The following is a 19884-nucleotide window of genomic DNA, read 5'->3' as shown; positions in this document are numbered from 1 at the left end:
CTAATTCCAAATTTCATTTACTGTATTGAAATCGTCTACAGTTTGGTGGGTTTTATTTTTCTGCATTGCGTTTAATTGTTAAATGTATGTGGATAGTTTGTTGATGGGTGTTTCGAGATAGTTGTCTCTATTTTGGCTTTCTCTTTAAGTTACAAAAGTTAATTTGTAACGACCCCTGCGTTTTTTGGATTTTAATTCTTGCAATCGAGTCTGTATTCGTTTTATTTTTGAGTCGTTCGTGAAGCTTCAGACGTGAAGGTTGCAGTGTGTTTCGATGGAGAAGACGAAATTGCGTTTAATCATATCACGCATCTTGCTACACAACATAAACTGCTTATTTTAGTTATTTCATGCATAACATATTATTACTTAATTCCATGATGCATAAGACTACTTATTATACTTCAATGCAATGTAACACATAATTATGGCATGCTTAACCTAAAGATGTATTACCAATCAACATACTATCATAAATCATTGGAAGCAGAAAATCATGAAAAAATTACGCAGTGGAACATGCTTTCTCAAATATTAATTAAATGTCACAAATCAACAATATTAAGTCAAACATATATAAAATAAATATAATAGAAATCGATCATAATCAATAGTCAAATTCAAAGATTCAACACAACACACTTTAAGAAAACAATACAATGGATAATTATTTATAAAGGTCCAACACAACAATAAACCTTAAATCACATATATATTATGAAACATTCAATTAGCAATATATGGTGAAAACTACTTCGAGTAATCATATAATTGTACAATTGATCAACACAGTAATAAAACACACAATTTGGTAACTTACCTCAAGCTCAAAATCTAAATCCTTTATAAGATTCCTATATAACATTTTTCATGATTTCAATTAGTTTTTAACAACTTAAAATTAGTTTATAGCATTAGGATAGGAGTTAGGAAGAAATTTTTAGATTTCTTTAGACTATCTTGAAGGTTAAATGGAAAGCCACTTAGATAACTTAAAAGACAATTTTTTTTTTTTTTTTTTTTTTAAAAGTGAGCAAGCTCTTCTCTCTCTCTCATCCATGCATGCACGACCATGAAGTCTTCCAATGAATTTTTTGACTCCTCAATTCACCCACCTAATCTCTTATTTACCCTAGGGTGGTAGATCAAAACGTTGAGTTAAGAAAATTATACTGATGTTAAGTTGAGTTTTAATTAAGATTTTTCATATTTCCTATGTACTTTCTTTAAACAATCACTGACTAATGAATTTAACCTCTTATATTTTTACTGACTATCTTATTTTACATTCTTAATAATTTAATTAAAAATCCATGACAAGACTTCCAAACTACAAAATTGTGAGTAACAAAAACCATACATCCACTTAATATTAATATTACATTTTTACCAAGTTAATTAATCTCGTATGTATGTTCATTCTTCCATTCAAAAATTAAAATAACTAAATATAAGTATAACTAAGTTATTAATATTTAGAATAAAATTTTGAATTATAAAATTGTAATAATCATATGCAACAAGTATTGAAATCGGTCTGGATGGAAAAAAAATCATATCACTTAAGCTTGATGACTCGCAATCATCATAAATTTAGTTTTCAAATGGTTCTAAACTATATTTAGTTAATTTATTATACTAATTTATCTAAATTAGAAAAAACTTATAATATTATAAAATTACGAAAATACTCTTAATAAGTTCGGGTCATTACAATGCCATTAGATGAGCATGCCAAAATTTTGTTTGAATATCATTCGACGCCTTATGGTGGCCACTTTGGACCCACACAGACAGTTATAAAGGTATTACAATATGGTTTTGTTTGGCTTATGTTATTTAAAGATTGTTATACCTATGTTAGAATATGTGGTAGGTACTAGTGAGTTCTCTCTTACACCAATATAAGGTTATTCGATGTATGAGGTATAGATTTTATGGATCCATTCCACCAACGGAGGGTTATTCGTATAATCTGCTACCTATTGATTATGTCTTTAAGTAGGTAGAGGCAATGGTAACTAGGATGAATGATGCACGTGTTATTCTTACATTTTTGCATAAAAATATTTTCACACGGTTTGACACACTGTGAGCACTTATTAGTGATGAGGAATCACATTTATGTAACAAACTACTTTATAATATGCTCTCTAAATATGGGGTTAAGCATAAGGTTTCCTTAGCTTATCACCCACATACTAACGATTTGGCTGAAGTGTCTAACATGAAGCAAATTTTGGAGAAGACAATCCAAAATAATAAGAGAGATTGGGCCATTAAGCTTGATAACGGTCTTTGGGCTTATAGAATGCCTTTTAAAACCTCGATTGGTATGTTCCCGTACAAGTTGGTATTTAGGAAGGCGTGCCATTTTCCCGTTGCACTAGAGCATCATGTTTATTGATCTATAAAGAAATTAAATTTTAACCAACAAAAAGCAGGTGAGTAGAGATTATTGCAACTAAACGAGATGGAGGAATTCTGGAGCCAATTGTATGAGAACACTAAGCTTTATAAGGAATGAATGGCGAGATGGCACAATCAGAAAATTCTTTCCAGGCCTTTTCTTCCTGGTCAAAGAGTTTTATTATTTAATTCTCGCCTCCGTTTGTTTCCCAAAAAGCTTAGATCGAAATGATTCGGGTCGTTTGTGGTTAAGAATGTCAAACCACACGGAGCAATAGAGTTGCACATAAAGGATGGTGTAACATTTTAAATGAACGCCCAGAGATTGAAGCAGGTGAGGAGCTAGAGGATCTGTACTTCAAGGAGTGATTTTGTGGTCCTGTCTAGCTAAAGAAATAAAATTTAGCGCTTCTTGGGAGGCAACCAAAGTGTTTTTAGTTTTGCTTTGTTTTGTTTTTATTATTATTATTTTTTTTTTGAATAAATTGAGTATGAGCTTTCTCATGATGGTTCATTGATTTTTAGGATTATTCTCGTGGCCAAGTATGTTCAAGTACAAGTTCACTAGCAGATTTCGTAGATCCTTTCTTATGCCCAAACTTTTATCACTCTTCTGTTGAGCTATTGGTTTTAATTTTCTTGCATTGGAGACAATGCTTGATTTTAAGTTTTGGGTGGAGGGTGTACTCGTACTTTGTATTTGTAGTGTTTGGCTTTTCTTGCTACGCATGTTAATTAGGAAAATATTGACTTATGCATGTTTATCTTTGAGTGGCTAAATTTTGCATAATTTTTTTTTTCAATTTTGAGTGTGAAAATATGATTTGTACTTTAATTGTAAATTTGATGAGTATGTGGTGACTATGATTGTCTTTGAGTTATTCTGAATATGTATATTAGATGCTTTACTGTGGAAATAGGATAGCATACTCCTGAATTAAGTTACCTTTAAGTCTCTCTCTGAATCCCTTGCATATTTAAGCATGTAGTCCCTCTCTGTAAAATCAATTCTGGAAAAATAAAAATTGGAACAAAAAACCACTGCTCTGATACCAATTGAAGGAACTGTGAAGTTCCGTATTGGAAGTGAGGATCGACCCAATTTTCAATTTTCACATAAAACAAAAATCACAGAAAAAAAATATACATTAACGAGAAAAATTGAAAAGGTCGGGAGAAATACGTACCCTTGAAGAACCGTTCTTCACGAAACCCTCGAACTGGTCATGAACAATTCGTGGAAACATGAATACCCAATGATGACACCACCACAAGTGAGACCTCTGTATTCTCTTTTGGGATGAGAATCTACCGGAGGTGCGAACTCTGTATTTTGGGAAGAGGGAATAAAGATTTTAGAGGAGAGAAAAAATCTTTTACAGGGAGAGTTTTTCAGAGATTCACACATAGAGACACTCTTTGTGAAAAACGATGAAGATGAACAAAAAAACTCCTAAAAAAACTACCCCACCCACGTTTAATTGAGAGAATTAAGGGGGGAGGGGGAGTTGTAACTCACTCCCTTTAATTTTGAAATTTAAATTTAAATAATAATTGTATATATATAATAAATAACTTATTATATGTATATATAAGTATATGTTATATCAAATATAATACATAATCTATAGTTCTTATATTGTATCAAATACAATATAATCTATAGTTTTTAATTCTCTCAATCATTTGTGGTATTTAATATAAATCACATTTATACTAAATTTAATCATATGAATCCAATCCATATTATTAATATTTGAAACATATTCAAATATTTATTTCCTCTCAAATAAACTTTATATTATAATGTATCAAATACATTATATTATTTATATCACATATATAATTAATTTAATTATATCACATATAATTAATTCCCTCAATCAATTTGAATAATTCAAATTGATCCAAAATTGATTCTCATTAATCCCTATTGAGTTATAGAAGAGACCTTATGGATCTGTAGCTTGAAGCTCCAATGGTACTTGAATAATGAATTAAACTCCTTTAATCAAATTATTCAACATCCATTAACTACTGATCACTCCATTAAAGACCGATAGTTGCACTCTTTGCACTAAAAATATATTTCTATGTCCATTGGATATAACCATCAACAGTGTGATGACTATTCATAAATTGCTCGTAAGTACAACTGGACCAAAGTTACCGTTTTTTCCATGTAGTTACATCTAACTTCTTAAGTACTACTGATCCCTTTAATGAACAATAAGTCATAGTCCAACTATGACCAAAGCCCTCTTGGGCCAAGAGAGGATGTGACGCCACATTGTTCAAGCCTCGGAATCAGCCCTTAAGGATGCAATTTATCTACTTACCCAGACGTTAGGAAATGAGTAGATTTTGTCTTGTGTAGCTGTGTCTCCAACTCCCCAATTAGACGAATCCTCAAAATGGTAGACATATTGAGTTCGCGTTCTGACCACTCTCACCCATACAAATCAAAAGACCGCCTTCATAAGCAAGAAATTGTTGGGAATGTCCTAAAACTCGTAGTTCGTAAATATTATTAACATATTCTATTTATCAATAAAAGTATTATTGAGTATTTTTCAATAAATTGTTATTGATATTGCATTCTACTATAAAAATCCAATAAACGAATCGATGGTTATAATATGAATACTTTAACTTTATGTGGTGACAAAAAAGAGGATCAAGTATAGTCAAAATGGTCTAGAAATATATGGATGAGATTGGGTACTCATCCTAGTAACACTATTGGATGTGGCCTATTTTGTATATTGATACAAATGATGTGATCCCAAAATCATTCATGTGAAGACATGTGAGTGAGAGCATCCTATACAATGAGTTTGCATAAAATCAGACCTTGAAATAGTCATTTTTCTTTATAACGACCGTTTACTATTAAAATTGACTATTTCAAATTCAATGACCTAGGGTAACTCGATCTTAATCATGACCTAACTATGAACTCCTGTCTATTTGAGATTATCCTTTAATCTGCATAGGGTTAGCAGATATGTTGTTCTCTTATGCATTGATTTCTAGTCTTGAACATGGTTTTTAAGTTAGACAATAAACAAAATTGTTCAATGGATGATCAGTGGGAGCTTAAGAGCAAGATGTATTTATAGGGGTAAAATAGTAATTTTGACCTGGCTGAAAATACGAACAACATGTGAAGGATTGATTTACTGATTATGGTTAAAATGGACAGAAATATATAGTGAGGAGAGTGCAATTATCAAGCTATAATGATGTGTCTCGGTAGCTAACGAATATTGATTAATTTGGTCTAAAAGAGTTTAGCCAATTAATCTCAAATCGCTAGAGCTCATGACCTGTAGGTCCATAAGGTCCCTCTACTAGCTCATAAAATTATATCTTGGATTAGTGAGTTGAGCGGATTTGAAATATTCAAATTCGAAATTAGGGTTTTGAATTTGAAGTATTCAAATTCAATTAGGGTTTTAATTAATTGTACTTATGCAATTAAAACGTTTAATTTTGTGAAAATTGAACAAAATTGGAGAATTTAAAACATTTAAATGTTGATTTAAATATTAAAATTACATGAATAGAATTCATGTCTAATTAGATGATTGATCAATTTAATATTTGATATTAAATTATTAACTAATTAATTAATTAAATTAGTTTAATTAATTATTTAAATAAATAAATAATTATATCATTTATTGAAATTCAAATTTAGATTTTAATTTACAATATGTATGTATGTATGTATATATATATATATATATATATATATATATATATATAACTTTCCTGAAAATTAAATGGAAATTACAAAATAGAGTGGAATTTTTCATGTTTTTTCTTCATTTAGAGTGGCTTCACCCAAATCAGCCATATTTCTCACTTGCTTAGTGCTAATTGAAGTGTCAATTAGCAGCTAAGTAAGTTTTTGCATGAATAGAGTTGATAAATAAGCTGAATCTCAACTTTGATTCATTCATGCTGCTGGAAAAAGTTGAAACACTCTCTCCACCCCTCACACCCTCTCCAACCCTTCACATAATTCGCTCCAATTTTGAGTTCCACTTCTCAAATCCAAGTTAAAGGATAGTAAAGAAGCTCTTTGTGGTGGTCCATTAAAGTTTTTGAGTTCAAATTCACGGAAAGAAGCAAACATCAAAGGTAATCATATTATTGAAACCTACTTTAGCAGAAAACTGTTTTTGCATGCTTTTAGAACTCAAATTAAATGTAATTAGAGTGCTTATTGATTTTGATTTCTTCTGCTGCATGTTAGTGTTATCTATCAGAGTTCATAACTCACGTAGGATTTAGGTCATGTCACTTATGGTCATCTTGATGAAATGCAAATCTCTATTATTAACGATGTTATATAATAAGACTAATCATTTTGTGGTCCGGTTTTATACGAACTCTTTATATAGGATACCCCCGCTCACATGTCTCCACATGAATTATCAAGATCAGATCATTTGCATACCTTTACAACAATTGTAACATCTACAAAGCGGGCCATATTCGTAGTGTTACTAGGATAAGGTACCCAACCTTATCTATCTACTACATACCATTTAGGTTATTGCTTAAACATGATCCACCTATATGTCTCTATATATATGTTTATATTATAAAAGATAACCTTGGATGTTAGTTTTTTGGTTTTGTAGGTCAATGCTACTAAATGTCGAATAAAACATCTCATATTTTATTAAATAAATAAAATGTTTGTACATAACAATTACAAACTACAGGACCCACGAGATTTAGGGCATCAACCTCAACAATCTCCCACCTGTCCTAAAACTAATAGGTTGTACAATATAAAAGTCATACTAATATAAAAGTACACATAAAATAATAAACTAGGGCATAATATGCGTTCAGTACAAAATCTCCTACTTGCCATAAACTAAATATAGCCTATCCCATAGACTCATACTCTACAGATGTCCGATAGCCAATTCTTAATTTCAGTCAATAGACCTACATCATTCCCAATGAGTAAGATATCGTCTAAATACATCACTAGAAAAGCTATTGAACTGTTGATGATTCTCTTGTAGACACAAGACTCATCAACATTCTAATCAAAGCCAAAAGATTTGATCGCAGTATCAAATCTTATATTCCAAGATCGAGAAGCTTGCTTCAATCCATAAATGGACCGATTAAGCTTGCAAACCTTTTGCATTTGACCTATGGATCCTTCAAACTGCTCCATATAAATGGTCTCCTCAAGATTGTCATTTAGAAAGGCAGTCTTGACGTCTATTTACCAAATCTCATAGTCATAATATGAGACAATGGATATGAGGATCCGAATAGACTTTAAAATGGTAACAGGTGAGAATGTCTCCTCATAGTTGACTCCCTCAACTTAGGTATAACCCTTTGCCACAAGTCTAGCCTTGAAGGTTTGCACCTTCCCATCAGCACCCTATTTTCGTTTGAAGATCCACTTGCAACCTATAGGTTTAACCCCATCAGGGTGATCTACAAGATTCCAAACCGAATTGAAGTACATAGACTCCATTTCGAGATCCATAACTTTGATCTACTCATCTTTGCCAACATCCTCCATTTCGTTCTTGTAAGATAATGGATTCTCAACATTTTCGTCAACTAAGATAGCTAAGGTTTCTGTTAAACCCATATAACGAACATGTGGGTTCGTAACCCTCCCATTATGTTGAGGCTCCCTCAACACTTGAGGTGGATTTGACCTGTTAGATGATCCAACTTCAACAACTCTTATTGAGGTATTGGGTTCTTCAACAACTCTTATTGAAGGTTCGATAGTTTCATTGGAAAGTTCACTCAACACAATCTTAATACTGGATTTATGCTCCCTTATGTGGTTTTCTTCTAAAAAGGTAGTGTTTGTCGACACAAACACCTTATTATCTTTAGGATCGTAGAAGTAACCACCTCTCGTTCTTTTAAGGTAACCTACAAATAGACACAATTTTGAATGAGATTCCAACTTCTTAGGATTTGCCTCAAGCACGTGTGCTGGGAAACCTCATATCCTAAAATATCACAAATTACCTTTATGACCATTCCATAATTTCAAATGTGTTCCAGTAACACTTTTGGATAGAACACAGTTCAAAATGTAAGGTATAGTCTGTACTGCATAACCCCAAAATGAGTCTGATAGGGAAGCATAACTCATCATAGACTGAACCATGTCCAATAGGGTTTGATTTCTTCTTTCTGATACACTATTTTGCTGAGGTGTACCAAGTGCTGAGAGTTGGGATACAATTCCATGTTCTATCAAATAGTCTTTGAATTTTAGATTTAAATACTCTCCACCTCAATTAAATCGAAATGTTTTAATGATTTTATTTAATGCGTTTTCAACTTCAATCTTATACTCCTTGAATCATAACCATATCTATAATCATCATCAGTAAAAGTGATAAAATATTCAAATCCTCCTCTTGCTTTAATATTCATCGGACCACAGAGGTCTGAATGTACAAGTTATGAGGGTTCTTTAGCCCTGTGACCTTTTCCAGTAAAAGATCTTTTAGTCATTTTGCCTTCAAGGCATGATTCACACGTAAAAAAAAATTCTTCTAACTCGCTTAGAAGTCCATTCTTAACCAGTCTCACAATCCTATTAAGATTTATGTGTCCTAATCTCAAGTGCTAAAGATGGGCATTTTTCTTAGGAGAAATTTTAAGTCTTTTATTCTGAGTTACCACAGTTTTAAATAGTTTAGTATTTATGAGGGTTTTAGTTGCTAACGATTTTAGCACATATAAATTATCTTTAAGATTAGCACAACAAATATGTATTCTTTGTAAAAATTTAAAGATACTTTTGAAACTTTTGAGAGTTCAAGGGTATTTTAATATAAAGTACAAAATTTAAGGATATTTTGTATAATTTAGTCACATAAAATTCAAATTGTCTATCAAAGCAGCATTAAATTCTCGTACCCATTTTGTTGTACTTGAAAAAGAAACAACTAGGGAAAAAGTGGAGAAGAAGAAGAGGAAGTTGACCACGAAGGTGGTGGGGAATATGAAATTTTATTTTAGAATTTTGAGAACATAGATTATTGAAGTTCTTTTTTTTTTTTTTTTTTTTTGACGTTTATAGATTATTGAGGATTAAGAAATGTTTAATTGACAAATCGATTTAAGAAGGAAAAAAGAAAAGAAAAGAAAATAATGATTGTACAATTGGTAAAAAATGAATCCCCGTTTAATAACCATTTTGGTTTTAGTTTTTGTTTTTACCTATGGACATTACTTCCAGTTCTAAATTTCTTCCTTCGTCATCTACTTTTCACTAGTGGTTTAAAAACGAATCCAAATTTTGAGAACTAAAAAAAGTTGTTTTCAAAAAGTTGTTTTTGTTTTTAGAATTTGGCTAAGAATTCAACTATTACACTTAAAGAAAGATGTAAATCATTCTAAGATATATTGAGGAAATAGACTTAATTTTTAAAAGTAAAAAACAAAAACAAAATAGTTACCAAATAGGGTCTAAAATTTTTAATTTCAAAATTTTGTAATCAGGCTAATATATTATAAAAAAAAATCAAGACAAAATTTTAATAAATAAAAATAGAGAGTCATAACCTGAATTGAAATTAGAAAGAGAATTCAGGATAATTTTTTCAAAAAAAGAAAAAAAAAAGATAAATTAAGAATAAAAAGAAAGTAAAAGGAGAAATTTATACCTGATTTCACATATCAATTTTGAAATCTTATTGACAAAATAGAAATTAAATACAAATATCCTAGACCAAAAGTCTTAATTTTGAAAACTTCATAACTAAATATAAATTAAGTTAAAACGAGAGGGACCTATTACAATTTTTATCAATTTGTTTTTCCACTTCTACTATTGTCTATATTTTATGATAGGATTTGTTTTCAGATATCTGATAACAAATCAAAATATTTACAAATAATAGCAATATATGACAATTTATCTGTGATAAAATATGATAGATTACGATAAACTATTATATGTGTCTATTATTTATATGTGATAGACAGCGACAGACAGCAATAGATTACTATATGTGTCTATCATCACGATAAACAACGATAGACTATTATCTGCGAATATTTTGTTATTATTTATAAATATTTTTAGCAATTTTGTCATTTAAAATAATTACCTACGAAATACAAATATGTCTACCAATATTTCACATTACACATAATCTTTTTTCTTTCTTCCCTTTTCTTGATTAATTTCTTATTTTTATATAAAAAAATATCCTGACTTTTCTTTCTTATTTAAATTCAGGGTTTCTGACTTTCTGTTTTTATTTATTAGATTTCTGTATGGAATTTTCTTTTACAATATATTAGTTCGATTAAAAAATTTTGGAACTAAGAATTTTAATTTTTCCGACAACTGTTCATTTTTTGAAAAGAAATATTTAAATCGATTTGTCAACTAAAAATTTCCTAATCTTTAATCTCTTTTCTCAAATTTCTAAGATAATATTTCACATTCCCCACCACCCCTTTGTTGTGCATTTCATCCTCCTCCTCCTCTCCGTTTTTTTTCAAGTATAATAAAACGGGATATGAGAATTGAATGGCGCGTTTGGTAAACAATTTAAATTATGTATTATATTTTTAGATTTACTAAGTTAGCTAATATGCATGTCGTTAGACAATCTAAATTATGTTTTTGAAGGATTATGTGACCCAAATAACCAGCTAAATAACTAAATTTCTCCTCGAGTTGTCTTTCTATTTGCTAAGGTTATGGAGCCTTGTTCTCACAAGTTCTTTGTAGATGGCAATCTTAATTAGAATCTTCTCCATCTAGATTCATCTCCATGATTGTTCGACTCATCTTTTTATTGGAAATTGTAGATCTCTTATTAAAAGAAAATTTGTGTTCCTGCTGACGGCACCAACTACTAATGCCAAATTTCATAACATGGAAAAACATGTTCGACCTTCACGTAGAAAAAACATAAATTTGTATTTAGGAGAAGAACACGACATGCAAAACAAAGAGATCTACACACCGATATGATATTTGGCACACACACTCCAATGCTCAAGTCAGACATTTGATAGCCTTTTCTAGTTTAGAGTTAACTTACTTACCTCTTCTAATGCTATCCTCATGTATTTATTAGAATCGATAACCTAGCTTCTCTTCGTTTAGGGTTTTCTAACTACTCCAAGTTTCCCTTTCTCTATTATCGAACCTAGGCATGTGAGAGTCACCCCTCCAACCAGTTTGATGGGCTTCCCTCGTCATTGGCGAGGTCGAGTGTGATAACTTGGTCTAGGCCTAATTCAACTTTCTTATTTAGGTCCATTTCGGCCTCTAAATATCATTGCTAGCAAAGATCCTATTATTTTCTTCCTTCACTTGCCTTATTCGTTTGTTATGTTGATTATATCATTTGTTCTATTAAAGTTAATTAGGGTGTATTTTATTTATTATGTTTCTTGTGTCTTTTTCTTATCTAGTTTTTCTTTTTTAATATTTTTCTTTTTTTGTTTCTTTCCTTTGTTGGATCTGTTGGTGTCTATTTATTCGCTTTTGTAATATATTCTGATTAAGTTGATTATTCAATAAAATATATCAAATTAACATGATATCAAAGCCATAAATCTAAGGTTTTATACTTTTTGATCTCTGCCTCTATTGACGATCGATCAACAAAGACAAATCTATACATTGATTTATCTCTGCCTCCATTGACGATCGATCTCTGCCTCTTGGGCCTCGATTTCCTAATTCAAACAAACAGAAATCAAAGAAAAAACAACCAAATGCTTCATTGGGGCATTTCATCGAACACATTGTAAGCTACCAAAAAGAATCATCACAGAACCAACCATGGAGAAGAGAATGTAGACTCCGATTAGGAAGATAATCATAAACCAGAAGCTTTTCTTCTTTAGCATAGTAAAAAGCTCTTCTTTAGATAAAATAAGTTAATACAGATAAAAATAAGTATAGACTCTCAATGTGAATGTGAATCTCAAACTTAATGTGAAAACTATTACATCAAAACTAATCTCAAACTCAACACCAAAAAAATTAAAATGGAAGTCTAGAGATTCCTGATTGATCAAATGAACAGTCACAACTAAAAGCAACAATATCCATTAGAAAAGAAAAGAAAGAAACAAAGAGACAAAGAAACAAACAAATTGTTAACCAAATTCCATACCTTTTCAAAAACACAGCAGAACCATCCTTTGTCTCACAGACCAATCTGTCAAAGAAACCCAACATTAGATCTATTAAAAAAATGACCAAATAAAAGAAGTTGGTTCATGGCAACTAAATTCTGATACGACACAAGCACTTGTATTTATAATAATAGAGCAATAAAAAAAGTTAATTTCAACTAAAAGTAGGTTTTCAGACTGTTTTCAGGAAAGAGGCAAGAAACAAGAACAATTTCAATAAATTGGTCTTGAAGCAAAAAACAATTATTCCTCATTCCATTATCCTCAAATTCCCAAATTCCTCATAAACTAATAGAGAAATAACCACGAACACAAATCCTCAAACTCCACAAATGGATAAAACAAACACAAAAAGCGATAATCAGAAGGAGAAACTCAATGAAAGTAGAGATCTGAGAGAAACCGGGGAAAATCATTGGTTCAGTTCAGTTAGATCGGTCCGATCCAGTTCAGTTTATTGAGTCTGGTCTGGTTAGGTCATTCAAACTAGTTTGATTCAGTTCGGTTCATCTATTTATTTGATTCTAGTTTTAGTTCTTTGTGGGTTCTGTCTTCCATCAGATCTACCTTGATTTTTTATTCAGGAGTTTCGTCATCAACTTTAGTTGATCGCTTCACAAACTCAAGCTGGTTGTTATTTTACTACCTTGAGTTTGAGGGAGGGTATTAAGTTAATTAGGGTCTATTTTAATTATTATTTTTCTTATATCTTTTCTTTATCTAGTTTTTTCTTTTCATATTTTTCTTTTTCTGTTTCTTTAATTTATTGGGTCTGTTGGTATCTATTTATTCGCCTTTGTAATGTATTCTGATTAAGTTAATTATTCAATATAATATATATGACATTAACATTTTCCAAGATCGCCCATAACAATAACATTGCTAGAGACCTTTCAATTTATATGGCTAAAAGAAAAACATTAATTTCACTAAATATGGTTTTTGGTACAATCCAATCCAGCAGCTTGATTCAAAATTTCAGTTAAAATAACGGGAAAAAAAACTAGATTAAGTTGTACTTGAAATCAAACACTTTACCACAAAGAAAAAGGATATGATTATTTTCTTATCAATGAGCCTCTTACAAATGCATAAACTATTCATAGGCAAGAACTTGCATTTATAAATAATCGTTCAATTTTTTGTTATGGAATTGGAAAAGATTAAAAGTTATTGCATCTTTTGTGAAAACTCTTCATATTCACCATAAAGATTAAATATTGTTTGGGACGTTGAGTTGGTTATTATATTTGTGGACTAAGTTTTAATAGTTTGTGTGTGGGGTGCATACTATTTTAGTCTAGATTATAATAGTTTGTGTTTGGGGTGCAGATTATTTTAGTTTTGATAGTAAATAGTAAATACTATAACAAAGAGGAAAATAGAGGATGAGTAGGAAATAGTATACACTAAATCAAAAAGGGATTTGAAACAATAATATCGTAGTTAATTGATAGAGAGGATAATTAGAGCTCTAAACATAAAGTGGACTATTACTGATTTCTCAAAAGTTATGTTAATGAGAGAGAGGTAATGAAAAAAAGATTGATAGAGAGGATAAATTGAATGAGTAGAGACAAAAAGACAATGAGAGGAAAGAAGAAAGAGACATATATAGCATGTATTAGCAATTGAGGAGTCGAATTCTCCCACCCCTATTGTGTACCTAAAAAATAGGATAAAATATCATTAAAAGTTGTTGAATCAATAAATTGATTATTTCATTAAGCATATATTTTCCTCATCCCTAATGTATTTAGAGATTTGAGAAACGCATAACACATTAAACTTTTTCCCATTATTGATTATTCTATTCTATATTATCCGTCAATTCTAAGTTGTTGCCACTAAACTCATCTCATTTTCAACTCCTCTCCTTTCATAAATAACAAAAATCTCTCCAACATTGCGCCCATCATTCAGGAATGAATAGACGATCAACGCAATGACGGCGCATGCGACAATCGATCAAGAGCTTTGCGATCAACGCAACTTCAACCGCATGCGGTAATAAAAAAAACACCACATGCAGGCAAACGATCGAAAATGCAAAAGAGCAACGCAATTGCAGAGGCATCAAACACGTGTATAGCTGACCGTGGTGCATTTCTGACAGGATTGATTGCGTAACAAAAGAAATATTCATTCCACCATTTCCGGAGCTGCCATAACAATAAAGTGGGGTTCACAAGTCAGAGAGTCAAAGCTGAGCCTATAAATAGCCTCTGAAATTCCATTGAAAAATATACTTAATACGGGCATATTTTGATATTTGTATATTGAGAGAGAGACTAGTTTGAGTGCTGATCGGAGAAGATCCGGGAAGATTTAAGAGACAAGGCCGAGAGGTGAGTCTCAGAGCAAATCCTTTCAATCCCCGCCGTGAAGCTCTGTACCAAGGTCACTCCTACCAGACGAGCAAGCCTAAGAGGGAAGCTCTTTCTTCCATTCAATCCATTTCGCCGGCAAACAAATCCACCGTCCAGATCTCTGTCAAGACGTTGGCACTCTTTTGTATTTGTTTCTATCTCTTATCATTAATTGTATTCATCTTCTTAATCTCTATCATTCACACCATGTATCAGACGCTAAATATTAGTATTGAATGTCATGATCATTTTCATCTCCATCTTTCTATCTATTTCCATTCCTTCATTAATCGCTTTCTCCATGATGTTTTCTTAATCCCTTGATAATTAGTATGAATCTAACAAGTAAATAATCTATGCTAAAGAAATAAAGATGTTTAGCTAAAGTATGTTAGACGGCATCTTCACATGTGAGAGTAGTAGTGAAGATGTCATTCTGCTTGTTGAAAGAAGATTAGAAGAATGCGTTGACTAAAGCAAGAAGTACTTCCAGCGATGGACAACCTTGTGTTCATTACGTCTCTCCCTATTTCACCACAGAGATATGGGAGCGCGGCCGATCACCGAGAGGTGTACGCAAAGGGAAAGCGGAACCGTAGTTAAATCTTTAACGCAATTAATAAACTTGTGATGTTTATATTAATTACTCTTTTTATTTCTATTCCATACATAAAGACTTGTCATCGCATAACACGACCCTTTGTATAATCTTCACATTCAGTCTCAATCTCAGTATCATGTATCAGTATCCTGTATCTTGTATCATAATAGCTTAGGTTTACTTTTATCACATTTTATTTTATTATCACAACTTTACTTTACCACATTAACGCAATTTAAATACCTGTATAAACACAACTTTTTATTAATTGAAAGACCCCCGGTTGCATATATCACGAACGTAACGCATTAACTACGCAATCCCTGTGTTCTACCTTGGTTCACTCCGAGAAACTTGCGGTGGAATTATACTTGGTTTCAACGCAAGGAAACTTGTGACAACGCATAGCATACTACAAGCATTTCATTAATAACGTATACATCTAGAAGTAGTATCGCATTTCATCGCATCACAGTACACATTATGCACATAAAAAGTTTATGGCGCCGTTGCTGGGGATTGGTAATGGTTAATGTTGAATACGTTTGTGATATGTTGCAAGACAGATCTCTTTGTACTAGCTGTTTATCGCGGAGAGCAATCTGAAAGCTTATGAGTTCTGGAGTGATCTAGAAATTTTAAGCAGACCCAGAGATCAAGTGTATTATTCGCGCAGACGCACATCAGGGCCGAATTAAGTGGTGAAGAAGCATGGCTAACAATAACGAGGCACCCGCAGGAAATCAAAGGGAAAATTGGGTAGCGCAAGACTCCATATTTCTTGCTGCTGACCGCAACATTCCTATAAGGTACTATGCAGCGCCGAATTTTTATAATTTCTCGCCAGGAATTTCAAGACCCATGGTAGAGGAGAATGTAAACTTTGAAATAAGATCAATTATGCTGCAGATGATTCAGAATGTGGGGAAATTCGGAGGATTACAAGGAGAAGACCCGCATGCTCACTTGACGAGCTTTGTAGACATGTGCAGCGCATTCTCCATGCCTGGTATGACTCAACAAGGACTTAGATTATATCTTTTCCCGTACACACTACGGGACAAAGCAAAGAGGTGGGCTCAGTCATTAGAGCCAGATGAGATTAACGCATGGGACTAGTTGGTTGAAAGGTTCATGAATAGATTCTTCCTTCCAGCCGTCAATGCAAGGAGACGGAGGGATGTGTTGAATTTTGAACAAAAGAGTTATGAAACTTTGAGCATCGCCTGGGTGCATTTCTGACAATTAGTGAAGAGTTGTTCACATATCGGGATTCCCGATGGCATTCTGATGGAGACTTTTTACAGTGGCTTAGATCAACCAACGCAAGTAGTTGCTGATGCCTCCGCAGCAGAAGGATTAATGGATAGATCGTATACGGAACCAAAGAGCATCTTGGATCGCATCTTGCGACATTCAGATGAGTGGATTGATACCGGGTTCGAGGAAAGAGGTCTGTAGCAAGAAAAAGCAGAAAGTGTCGATGTGTCAATTGATACAATGAGCACACTGGTAGAACAGATGACCATAATGACCTCGCTCCTTCGGACTATGGCTAATCAACAAAGACATCTCTCTAAGGGTTCAGCACAAGTTAATGCTTTGACACACGTGGCCGTATGAATTGCGCTCAATGTGGAGAGGGGCATTCAGCGGAAGTCTGCCAGTGGAATCAACAACCCGTATACTCTGTCTACCATGAACCATTTGGCAACTCTTACAACCCTAGTTGGCAGAATCACCCAACTTTAAGTTGGGACAGGAATCAAAACTAGGGGAGCCACAGTTTTCATCAGAACAGTTATCAAAGGAATCAAGGCAATCCTCATGTCTTCATTAATCCGGACCATAGCCTAGGTAATTCTCAAAGTATTCCACTCTATGACCAACCGTTCTTATCAGATACCAGAAGTGGAAAAATTACCAGTTCAGAAGTAAGTACATCTACAAGTGATGAAGCTCAGTAAGACTTGAATTCTAAATCAACACAACCTCCAATTAATAAAACACAGCAAGAACAGGACCTCAACAAACAACCAACTAAACAAGAAGTACAGTGGGATCCTCCACCTTTCCCATCCAGGCTGAAGAAGAAAGATGATAGTAAACAATTTTAGAGGTTCCTGGACGTTCTCTGACAACTACAAATCAATATTCCCTTAATAGAAGCTCTGGAACAGATGCCGAGCTATGTAAAATTTCTCAAGGATATTTTGGCTAACAAAAGAAAGATCGGGGAAAATGAAACAGTTGTGTTAACATATGAATGCAGTGTGCTGTTTCAGAACAATATCCCCACCAAAATGAAGAATCCTGGGAGTTTTACATTGTCTTGCTCAATAGGAGGGAAGAAGGTCGGAAACGCGCTGTGCGATTTAAGGGCGAGTATAAACCTAATGCCCTTGTTGATCTTTAAGAAGCTGGATATCGGCAATGCAAGACCAACTACGATTACATTACAGTTGGCCGATAGATCGATAACGCATCCCAAGGGTAAAATAGAGGATGTACTCGTGCAAGTGGATAAGTTTATCTTCCCGGCAGACTTTATCATATTGGATTATGAAGCTGACAGAGAAGTATCTATCATCTTGGGTTGCCCATTCTTCGCAACAGGGCGAGCGCTGATCGACGCACAAAAAAGAGAACTCATCATCAGGGTTGATGATCAGCAAGTGAAGTTTAACATTTTCAATGCGTTGAAATACCCAAGTGATATGGAGAATTGCTAATGTGTGGAAGAATTGCGGGAAGAACCTTGGCACGAGCCCCTCGAAGAGTTGGAGGAAGAAGATTTTGGAATCGGCGCAATATGGGAGGAGAATTGCACTGCAATACAAGTTGAATCAAATTTTGAACCACTCAAGTTATCTGAACAAACATCGCAACGCACTAAGCCATCATTGGAAGAACCAACCGTGTTAGAGTTGAAGTCGTTGCCAGTGCACCTCAAGTATGTTTACTTAAGAGGTAACAACACGTTACCGGTTATCATTTCTACCTCGCTGAGTAAGGAGAAGGAAGATGCACTCATCCAGATCCTGAGAAACAACGCAAAGGGTTTAGGATGGACCTTGGTAGACATTTGAGGAATTGGTCCCTCATATTGCATGCACAAGATTCGTCTGGAAGAAGGAAAAACGTGATCGATAGAAAGGCAACGTCGCTTGAACCCTGCCATGAGGGAGGTCGTGAAGAAAGAAATAGTGAAGTGGTTGGATACAGGCGTCATCTACCCAATATCTGATAGCAGCTGGGTAAGCCCAGTGCAGTGTGTTCCGAAGAAAGGGGGGATGACAGTCGTCACCAATGACAAGAATGAATTAATTCCCACAAGGACAACTACGGGGTGGAGAATTTGTATGGATTATCGCAAGTTAAATTTGGCCACTAAAAAGGACCACTTCCCACTCTGTTCATTGATCAGAAGTTAAACAGACTTGTTGGAAATGAATTCTTCTGCTTTCTTGGCGGCTATTCAGGGTACAACCAAATTGCAATTGCGCCGAAGGATCAAGATAAGACAACCTTCATGTGCCCATTTGCTACGTTTGCATTCCATCGCATGCCATTTAGACTCTACAATTTGCCAGGTACCTTCCAACGATGTATGATGGTGATATTTTCAGATTACTTGGAGGAGTCAATCGAAGTATTCATGGATGATTTTTTCAGTTTTTGGCAATAATTATGACTTCTGTTTATCTAACCTTGAGAAAGTCTTGAAGAGATGTGTGGAAATGAATCTCATTCTGAACTGGGAAAAGTGCCATTTTATGGTTGAAGAAGGAATTGTATTAGGTCACAAAATCTCGAAGGCAGGATTGAAAGTTGATCAGGCGAAAATTGACACAATTTCCAAGTTACTCCCACCAGTAAACGTGAAAACACTTAGGAGCTTCCTGGGACACATTGGGTTTTATCAAAGATTTATTCGCAACTTCTCATAGATCGCAAGGCCCTTAAGTGCGCTCCTTGAAGCTAACTAAGAATATAATTTTGATGATGTGTGCACTGAAGCATTCAACACATTGAAAGATGCGCTCATCACCGCACTCATTCTGATTGCACTGGATTGGACGCAACCATTTGCGTTGATGTGTGATGCTAGCGGATATGCTGTGGGCACAGTTTTGAGTCAGCGCAAGGACAAGGTTTTGCAACCTATCTACTATGCGAGTAAAACGTTGAATGATGCGCAGAAGAATTATACAACCACGGAGAAAGAAATGCTCGCAATGGTATTTGCACTAGAGAAATTTCGCCAGTACTTTATCGGAACAAATGTTGTGGTGTATACTGATCACTCTGTGA

General features: G+C 33.5%; 1 long non-coding RNA gene across 1 annotated transcript; it reads right to left on the bottom strand.

Annotated features, from left to right (window-relative positions):
• Window positions 1–12374: 12374 nt before the first annotated feature.
• On the bottom strand, window positions 12375–13134 carry LOC120078584 (uncharacterized). Its single transcript, XR_005482043.2, has 2 exons — window positions 13004–13134; window positions 12375–12623 (listed from the first exon to the last, which is right to left on the bottom strand). It is a non-coding gene; the product is annotated as an uncharacterized LOC120078584 (long non-coding RNA).
• Window positions 13135–19884: the final 6750 nt, after the last annotated feature.

This window comes from Benincasa hispida, chromosome 5 (assembly GCF_027475165.1).
Source record: "Benincasa hispida cultivar pf3 chromosome 5, pf3_genome.v1.1, whole genome shotgun sequence".
NCBI lineage: Eukaryota > Viridiplantae > Streptophyta > Magnoliopsida > Cucurbitales > Cucurbitaceae > Benincasa > Benincasa hispida.
The sequence above is the reverse complement of the archived record's forward strand: the minus strand, read 5'-3'. Positions and strand labels throughout refer to the sequence as shown.